The sequence below is a fragment of the Dreissena polymorpha genome, chromosome 16, assembly GCF_020536995.1.
Source record: "Dreissena polymorpha isolate Duluth1 chromosome 16, UMN_Dpol_1.0, whole genome shotgun sequence".
Taxonomy (NCBI): Eukaryota; Metazoa; Mollusca; class Bivalvia; order Myida; family Dreissenidae; genus Dreissena; species Dreissena polymorpha.
In genome coordinates, this window is record NC_068370.1 from 22,593,191 (window position 1) to 22,603,283 (window position 10,093).

The window sequence follows — 10,093 nt, forward strand, 5'->3', positions numbered from 1 at the left end:
ACAGAGACTCTAAAATCGGCTGAATCGTGGCAATTTGAAAGAAAAGTGTTCAACGACAATTCCCCTACTAGTTCTGAACAGTCTGGATAGGCTTTCCTCAGAAGATCCTCAATGGATTGGGCAAATTCTCTGTATGTCTCGTTTTTCTGCTTTCTTCTCAATCTGGAATCTGCTAAATAGCTTTCCTTCATATTGATTATGCCAAATCTCTGTTCCATTCTTGAAAACAGTAGGTCGCAGTCGGATTGCATTATTGACGGTAATCCGTAAGCATAAGCTTCAGCTTGACCACGCAGGGAACACAAAAAGGTTATCCTAGACTCCTGTTTGGACCAATTATTCAAAGTGGTCAAATTATCGAAGTACCTTCTAAAATCATGCCAAACATCACTTCCAGTTCCACTGAATGTTCTACGACACGGGAAATTACGGGACGAAGACTTTGCAGTATACTGCTCCTTTCTATCAACATTGTGCACATTTGAGGTCCCAACATTTGATACTTCATGATTCACGACACCAGAAAACTTATTATCAGTCCCTAATGGACGCTCATAGAAACAGTCATAACAGAGAAGCAACAGAGACGATACTAAAATGGCACATACCAGCACTAGATGTGGCAAAAATTCTTTAACAGAAACCATCGCCCTCTCCAAAACATGTGTATGGATCTCCAGAATACTATTTCTGTAATACTGGAGTAGCACAGCCGTCAGTACGACTATCATCCAGAATGTTACAAACTTTATCCATCTTATTCTCTTTGGTCTGCCTGTGACAACTGGTACACTGTCCTTTTTATTCCAAATGGGAGACAAGTTATTCACGTCACTATCAAAATCATCTGGGAAAAATACTTGACTTATTCCTGAATCTTTGGATGGAGCACGTGGCTTCAGATCCGTTGAATCCGAGTTATACCCTATGTGAGTCGAACATGCGGTCAGAGAATTTATACTCGGCTTCATTTTGACATCCTGTCCGTTCTGATCTGAAATACTTTCAGGGGTGGACATCCTGGCCAGTAATGTTCACCGTTAATCACAAATCACAGAACTTCGAGAATACCCCAACGTAGATTGTTCGTGAGATGCAATTATCCACATAGGAATTGCATCCCACCGCTGCCACCAATGTAACGCTCTTTGGTTTTCTCTGGACAGGTGTAACACAAGAATAATAAACACTTCTAACCCGTTTTTTAGCTGTATTATCCCAAAGACACAATAACAACGTAATTCACAGTATATCCAATAAATCACAAGTAACAGACCTTAATTTACATCCAACACAACTGATCTTAAACACCTCAAAGCAACTCAACTTACACTAACAATCAAGTCCCTTTATAGCCCTAAATGATCCATTTAATCCCATGTACTAACAATCCTAAAAATACACATTGTCCAATAAATCAACATAAAACAGCTAAGTCCAGATTATCCATAACATCCATGTGTTGTGAATGTAACGTAACGTTATTTGCCGCGCCGCGCTTAAGTGTATTACGTCCCTGACGTCACGCCATATTTGTTGTTGTTTATATACGTCATGTTTATATTTGAATCTGAAGTAAAAGGAAGAACCTGAACACACAACGCTTTGTACCTCTATTATCCCACACGATCGCGATATTGGTGCCGTGACAAAAAATGAATCTACAGAGAATACAGATACAGAGAGAGGGTCACCGCCGTTTCATTGAGAAATATTTGGAGAAAATCGAACAATCTAAGGAGAACGATTCATTGACCGATTTTCACGCTATTCTCAACGCTATTGAAGCGAAAGTCACGATTCTAGAGATACTGAATGAGAAAATACTTTCACAGACGGAGATAGAGGGATTGGAGGAAGAAATCTTTCAAACAGACACGTATTCAGCGGAACTGGATATCCAGCTGTGTCGCTTACAAGCTTTCCGAGATCAACAGGAGAAGAGAGCAGCCCCGCATACTACCGATCTACCACGAGATGACCAGAGAAATTCAAGTAATCAGCAGCGCAACAGCAATGGTTTGAAACCAGACGCTTCTTCTTTCTTGCCCGACAGAACTGTGACGCCAGGAAGTGTGGCGGCGAACTCTAACAGCCTGGCTCCCGGCAATGTTGTACTGAAGATAGGAAACGTGAACGCCACGAACATTAGCCACAACGAGGCCCAGGAGGTGGTCTGCGGGGCCACAAACATCCTGCAACTCACAATCAAGAAAGGTCCCGGAAAAAGCGCCTCAATGTCACCCACGCCCATCGGGTCCGGTCAGTTTTCGACCCCTCTGGAGCAACGTGATAAATACTCTACACTTCCAGATTATCGTATCGGAACTGGGTACCAAGCACTTAATAATGTATCTAGTGGATATAATAACGGCCAAGAAAGTAGTGCATATGACATGCGTCAGTTGGAACAAACTCCGCCAATGTCTGGGCAACAATCACAACATAATAAGTACCCTTATATGTCGAAATCTGGTATTCAGTTACAGTTGAATCCACCAACTCAAATTGATGTACGAAATGACAACAGCTACAACCAAAGAGGAGATTATAACGATGGTGGTAGTTACAGTCAGCCGATGTCGCATGTGCAATATACGAACGGAAATAGGACTGAGTCTCCGTATCAAAGGCAAACATCGGTAGGTTCTAATCGTCAATTTCCTTATTCAGGTCACCCTCAAAGTTATTTTAAAAAACCTACTCCATTTTCTCCCGGTTGTGCAGATAACTTCACCGACAACAGCCCACAGCATCCACGTGCTCAAAGGCAGACATCGTCCTGCTCTTACATGTCAGACGAACCTCCGCCTACCCCACCCCCACCTGACCTATCAACCGACTCGTTCCTTCAAGCGTTCCGGAGATTTGCCAGCCGAAAGTCGTTGCCCACGGTGATGGTATTAGACAATGCTACGACATATATTGCTGCTTCCAATCACCTTAATAAGCTATTCAACTACCAAGTCGTACAAGAAGAACTTAGCAGAAATGGAACAGAGCGGCGATTTATTCCCAAAACGTACAACGTGCAAACTCTAACCATTAGAGACAGTCAGTGATGTTGAATAGAGAACAATTAAGTATTAAAGGTTAACGCGCAATTGTGATTGAAATACCGAAATAGACAGTTGAGTGTAAATGTAATTGAAATACGAGAGACACTTATTAAATTGTTGTTAAGAAATTGTTATTCAGAAATTGAGTGATAAACATTTGATATTCATTTCAAATCAACGTGTATACTTGTGGTCAAATTAGTGTTACTGCAATCTTAAGATTTTAACGAATGATTCAGGATATCATAAGTAATGATACATATTCTCCTCTGATTGTTAATAATTGTCACTTTTCGCGGCCCCCAGAATGTTGTGAATGTAACGTAACGTTATTTGCCGCGCCGCGCTTAAGTGTATTACGTCCCTGACGTCACGCCATATTTGTTGTTGTTTATATACGTCATGTTTATATTTGAATCTGAAGTAAAAGGAAGAACCTGAACACACAACGCTTTGTACCTCTATTATCCCACACGATCGCGATACCATGATACTCCTATATAGTTCATAAATTCGTTACATATATATATATATATATATATATATATATATATATATGTAACAAATTGTGTAGGTGTTGGTAAATTGATTCTCTTACAGTTATAACTAATAATTATATACTTTTAACATAAGTTTGACGGGTGATGCAGGAACATGTTGGGACGACTGAAATCCGCAATTATGCGCCAATTTCGATATAACCATAATTGAGCATGTTATAAACTTTAGAATGATTTCTTAGGGTTAAAACAATTCTATCAAATAATTTAAAAGGACTCTACTATTTGAAATAACTACATTGCATATTTAACATAATATTTCGTTATACGGTTTCTTCAAGACTAGGCTAAATTCTAATAATAAGAATGTCTCTCCAGAGGTGTCAATTTTCTTATATTAAATTGAATCTGTTTTATGACCAAGAAAGCATACACCTTTTCTGAGACATTTTATTTTGACTTGTTTTTAAGGGCAAGTCGATATTAAAAGTGCTCAACAGAACAATGACGCTGATTAACAAAGAAATTACATTGCAAATCTCTGAAAGATATCTACTGTCATTGACAACGTATTTGTGAAAAGGCGCATAAACTTAGGACTTATCATCAGTATGTCAGTATGTATAAACAATTATTATTAGAACTGTGATATGTACTAGCATATTTGTTTACAATAATTATTATTCTATTATCAGTGACATTTGCTATATTGACGCAAAGTGAAATATTAACTATCTAACAATCAATTAAAGCACATATCACATTTTATTTACATGTTTTTGATTATCAACTGCTGTATATAAATATACATGTTTATATTACACTTTTGCGTAACCAAAGTATGATATATAAACGGCAATGCTTAAAATACAACGAGATCTACACATTAATCAAAACGTTAAAGCATGGACTAGTACGATAACGGTTTCAGAAACAAGCAAGGAAACGTTTTCAGAATGAAGAACATAGCGAAAGTTCAGAAATATCAGCGGTCCGCTTGTTAAGACAGTAATGCTTGGGCTGAAAGATCGTTTCCACAGTCGTAATAAAATACATTGTTCAAATAGAATATGTCAAAGAAAAGTTGGTTTTGATAAGTTTGACGGATAATTATGTCGCTTTAAGCAGCGGTTAAGCAGAGATCGATGTGAGGACTCTTGACAATGCGCTGTACGATTTCTTTCAATTATGCATAAATATTAAAGTATGTTTCTTTTTTTGAAAATAATATTTTAGGTTATGGTAACCTGAATCAAGCGAAATAGATCTGTATAACAATTGGCCGACATTGGTTTATGTACAACTTATAAATACTCATGCGCATGGGTATTAAGTACATGCGAACATTGACATTTAATAAAATTACAACCCTCCAGGTAAACGTGTTGTGCAAGTGCAATAAAGTTTTAATTAACGATACATCTGCACACGATTTTATTATACTGCATTCAATCTCATATCATAAACAGAAAATAGATTGTCATAACAATATATTATAAATAGATGTGCACTTACATGTTTCGCTGAAAAGGTAAAGGGATATTCCGAACAAAAAACAAACGGCACTTGTGTTAAAAAAATACAACAATCACACATAAACAGTCATACTTGCGTATATGTTATTGTTATAAAACACTAATTTCCCCCAAAATACTAAAAACAGGTTCTACCCAGGAAACCGACTCGAGAGCGTTTCAATAAGGCTAAGGCTTTATTTTAAAAACGAGCTAAAATTAATATCATATCTTCAAACACACACAAAACAATATCAGCTGATAGTCTTAATGTAAGGCATTGCTAAGGAAGTGACTTTGAAGGCAAACCTCATTAGCAACAATTGTTATGGTAAATTCTAACGATAGTTATTGACAAATGTCAAAAGTTATGTGTTATGTAATGTATTACCCATCATATGACCCATTTGGTGCCATCTTAAACAATCATATTTAAAGTCATCTACTTAAACCGCGGAGTACGGCTAAAAATGTACAATCAGAGCCTAATGCTGTGTCTGACATCATTGAAGGCACACACGTAACTTATAAATTTAATATTTGCGACAGATAATTTACTTTTATAAAATCGGTTAAGATCTTAAGCGTGCAGTAAATTGCGTTAAAATACATGTCAATTGGTTGTTTCTTATCAGTAATGACGACACTATGCCAAATGATATGAGAGGAGAAGAAGTATTCCAAGCAGTGGAGTCAGTCTCTTGTCATCCCCCTTCCGAAAGGGGGTCACCTCAAGCTGTGCAAGAATGAAAACGCATCAGTCATCCCAGCAAAGTCTATATTTTGAGCTTGACTAGAACAGGGGACTTATTCTTCAACTGAAGATTTGTTATTGAGAAACACCTGCACCACCAAAGTAAGCTGTCATAACTTTATCGACTTTAAGAAAGCATTCGAATGAGTTTGGTTTGATGGACTATGGCTCGGTCTTTGAGAATTCAACATTGACGAAGGGCTGATGCAAGTCTACGGAAACGCAGGCAGCGCAGAACTTTTCAATGTGGAAATGGACTCTTTATGACAAAACTTCTCGTCCGTCAGGGATGTCTACTAGACCTATTTCTGTTTAACCTTTTCTTTGAGAAGATAATGCAGATGACCCTTAAAGACCACAATACCATCATCTCCATCGGCAGCAGACACTCTCCAAATTGAGATTCGCTAAGGAAATGGACCTTATGGGTGGCACCGTCATTAAACTCCAAAACCCCACTAACCGACCCTATGAAAGAGCAGGAATATACGAGATTGAGGTCGACACAGAAAGTCGACGATCAGGGTGAACAGCACGAACAACACCAGTGCAGATGCAGAAAACACCTTGAGGGGCGAGTAGCTGGGAGAAGTAACCAGCTTCAAGTTGTTGGCAGCAACCCTGCCCAATGATGGTACCAGTGCAGAATAAGAATTACCATCGCGACCGCATACATGACCAGACTGAAAAGGTTGCTGACAAGACGCTCAATCATTTTAACCAATCAAGCACAGGCTCTTCACGTCCCATGAAGTCTCCATTCTGGTGTGCTGCTACGAGACCTTGGCACGTGTCGCGGACAGAAAACGCAGGATGCATGCATTTAAACATAGGTGTTTACGACAACTGCTGCGCATCTCCTACATAGAGAACAAAACATGACTGTAGCACTTGTTTGTCAGCAATGACCCAATTTGTGACCATCTAACGACGGAGCCTGCTTTCGTTTGGAGACATCATCCGACCAGACTCTCTGTGCAAGACTGTGCTACAGGGCACGCTAGAGGGAGGTCGCCGTTATGGTCGACAGAAGGAAAGCTGTATCAAGACTGTGTCGGGGTTACTCATTCCCTCAAACGACCACATCGGTCACTAGAATGATGTTGGCGTTCAATAAAAAATGTTGCTTTTGAAGCAAAGAAAATGCAATTGTTACTTGTATCCATCATACGTTAAAAAATGCAAGTGCACCTCTACCAGCTTAAGTTTCAGCAATATAATTATCTACACTGAGACACGATCATGCCAAAGAATGTACGACGGACGTAATTTTCTTCTTAACTAGCAATGTTTACACCGAATCAATACTGAATTAGTGTATGCGTGTCAATTGGTATAAGGTGACTCAAATCAAAACTTGCTTCAAAGGTTCAAACTGTCATGAAAGAGTGGTAATACGCTATGGTTTCTTCAAACAAAAAGTGAACTTAGTAAAGAAATATTAAACATTAAAGGTTAATTTCAGCAATACCATCGACTTATAACATCGCTTCGCAATGCATTTCCAAGTTTTTACTGACTCGAAACTGCCTTTATACCAAACAAAGTAATCTTCGGAGCGAAGGAGAAACGTCAATTCGTTTTTTTTTGTCGTGCCATGCATTTTCCCGGTGGTATCCGTGAGAAAAGTAACGTTGCGTGAATCGTTATTGAATCAATTGCGACTCAATGATGCTTCGAGCAATACTGTGGCACATGAAAGAATCGTTGCAAAACGACGAGGTGCCCTATTGCGTTGACCTAAAATATAGATTGATTGCATCTCTGCTCTCAAAGATTGCAAAAATCCAATGTATTATACAAATTGCGGAAAGGTTTACAGGGATATAAATACTTAAGACCTTTTTTAAACGTAGACCCTAACATTTCTTACGATAATTTGGATTGTTACAATATTTAGGTAGATAGAGGAACGAGCGCTCGCAAACAAAAGGTCTCGGCGGAATTAATCTGGTTTTAAGATCATAACCAAAAGTAACTCGTGGAATGAAAAATGGTACCCAGAATTTATCACAACGATTGCCAAAATGAAACTGTAAAGGTTTTATTGTTGTATTTTAAACTTATGTGGTAGCATTTTTTGATGACCTGGAGTATATGAAAGCACTCCTGCCTTATTAACTTATGTGACTCAATACAGTCGTGATAAATGTCGAATTATAGATGCAATTTACAGCTATTTAGTTTTAAAAAATATTTAGTTTTTACTGAAACCGTAGTACCTGAAAAAAACACTATCGACCGCAATGGCTGCTTTCAGCAAACTAACTTGCGCCTTGAGCGGGGATCGCAACCGGGTTTTAAATAAAAAATTGCAAATCTCATAACCATGCATCGCGCTTGAAAGCCTTGGGCCTAGTTTAACACTTCATATTATACACAACCGATAAACTAAATCCATTTGCACAGGCCTCACGAAATGGTCAACAGTTCGGCTTTTCTTTCAAATTGTGATTAAAACACTTATGCAGAGAAAATCGCACAGTAAACCATTTGTAAGACGTCTGGGAGAAAATATTGAAGATAAACATAGAATGTTTTATGGTGGGAAACCAAATGTAAGTGCCATACATTCGGTGAACTATTTCTTTAAATTATATGCAGCTTGTTTATATATTATTAACGACCAATACGCAATAGTCAGTATTGCTTACTGACTATTATTGAATTCATAATGTGAATCAGGTCATTGTCAAAAGCTGATTCTGTTCATCATTAATTTGACCATTCCAATCATCACAGACAAGCGGAAGCAAATAATTTAATTGCTGTTTGCTAATAAAGAAACAGAAACGCAAAAGGAAGAACCCTAACACGAAGAATCAAATATAACTTAATTTGATGGTTTGTTCCTGATTCACATTTTAGTGGATTTGAGTAGATCAGTTTTGTTTTAGGCGTTTATATGCGCTGGGTCGATAGTATTACAACCCTTTTCCGATTTTCAACTTTTATATTGAACTTGAAATGGTATTTGTTTCGAAATTTGTTGTGGCTATTATGACAAATGTATACATATATTAAATATGTCCTCATTGATGTTTAAAATGTATTTATATTCAACGAAAAAGAACAGATATTGTTTTATTGTACACAATTAAACTTTATTTCATAACTTTCTTAACTTAATGAAACTTAGTGATATGCGTCCATTCAGGCACCATTAAACATTAAATTGTCAACGACAGAAAAATGCTATTCAAGGTATTTCCTTTCCGCAAGAGTTCGGCAAACATATACAAAAGAAAACTAAGATATCGAATGCATAAATTTAAGACTCTTTTTTATTAAATTCCAAATGTGGCATCGATGAGCTAAGCATGAATATTTGGGGTTTTTTTGTATCTTGAAAAACTTGACGCGTTATCCAAAATCTGTTTAGAAATAATTTCTGTTAAACGACCATATTCCGCTCCGAGTTTTACGATTGCATTCGACGCGTTATTATGTATTTTTTCCAGATTATTAAAAAATGAAGAATGACTCCCTTCATTGATTTCACATTTCAATACAATTGTGTAACATATTAATTACAAGACATCGTTAAAACACGAAAGAGAACTTCTCATTTTCCCTGAATTCCACTGCCAGTTTGAAAGGTTTGCCTTTTGTAAATTAAATTATGTGCTTCATATTGGAATTAAATTAGGCGATGTCGTTTATTCCCGCATAATGTAAAAAGCTCGACATTAAAGGTCGTTTTTGATCGTGAAAGGCACGGTGGAATAAACTTAACACGTGACTTGACACAACAGTAAGTAAATCAAATGTTTATCATTGTGACGTTAGAATGTCTTCAAGACAATAGTATGCAGCTTTTTATATATATATATACACTCCATAATGTTAATAAAAGACAATGCTCGAATTAAATACAACACTTTTGGAAGATAAAATGGTTTTGATAAATGTGACATATAAGTTATAAGTTTGTTCAGTGGTTTAGTATGGATCGATGTGAGGACGGTTGACGATGCGCTTGACCTTTTCTTTCGATTATTCATATATATATAAAATAATGCAGCTATTGTTAAAAATATTATTGTTGGATTTGCGTTCGCAAATCATAGGAATTCTTTGCAGAAATGTATCTTACAGAAATTTATCTTACAGCTATTTATATAAAACTAATAAATAATGTATACATATTTGCATTGAATAATAGCGCGTAGGTATTAGGTGTGTGCTTCGGATCGAATGCAGTAGTTGACATGTACGATACATGTATAAAACACGATTTAATGTTTTCAATTAAAATCATACACA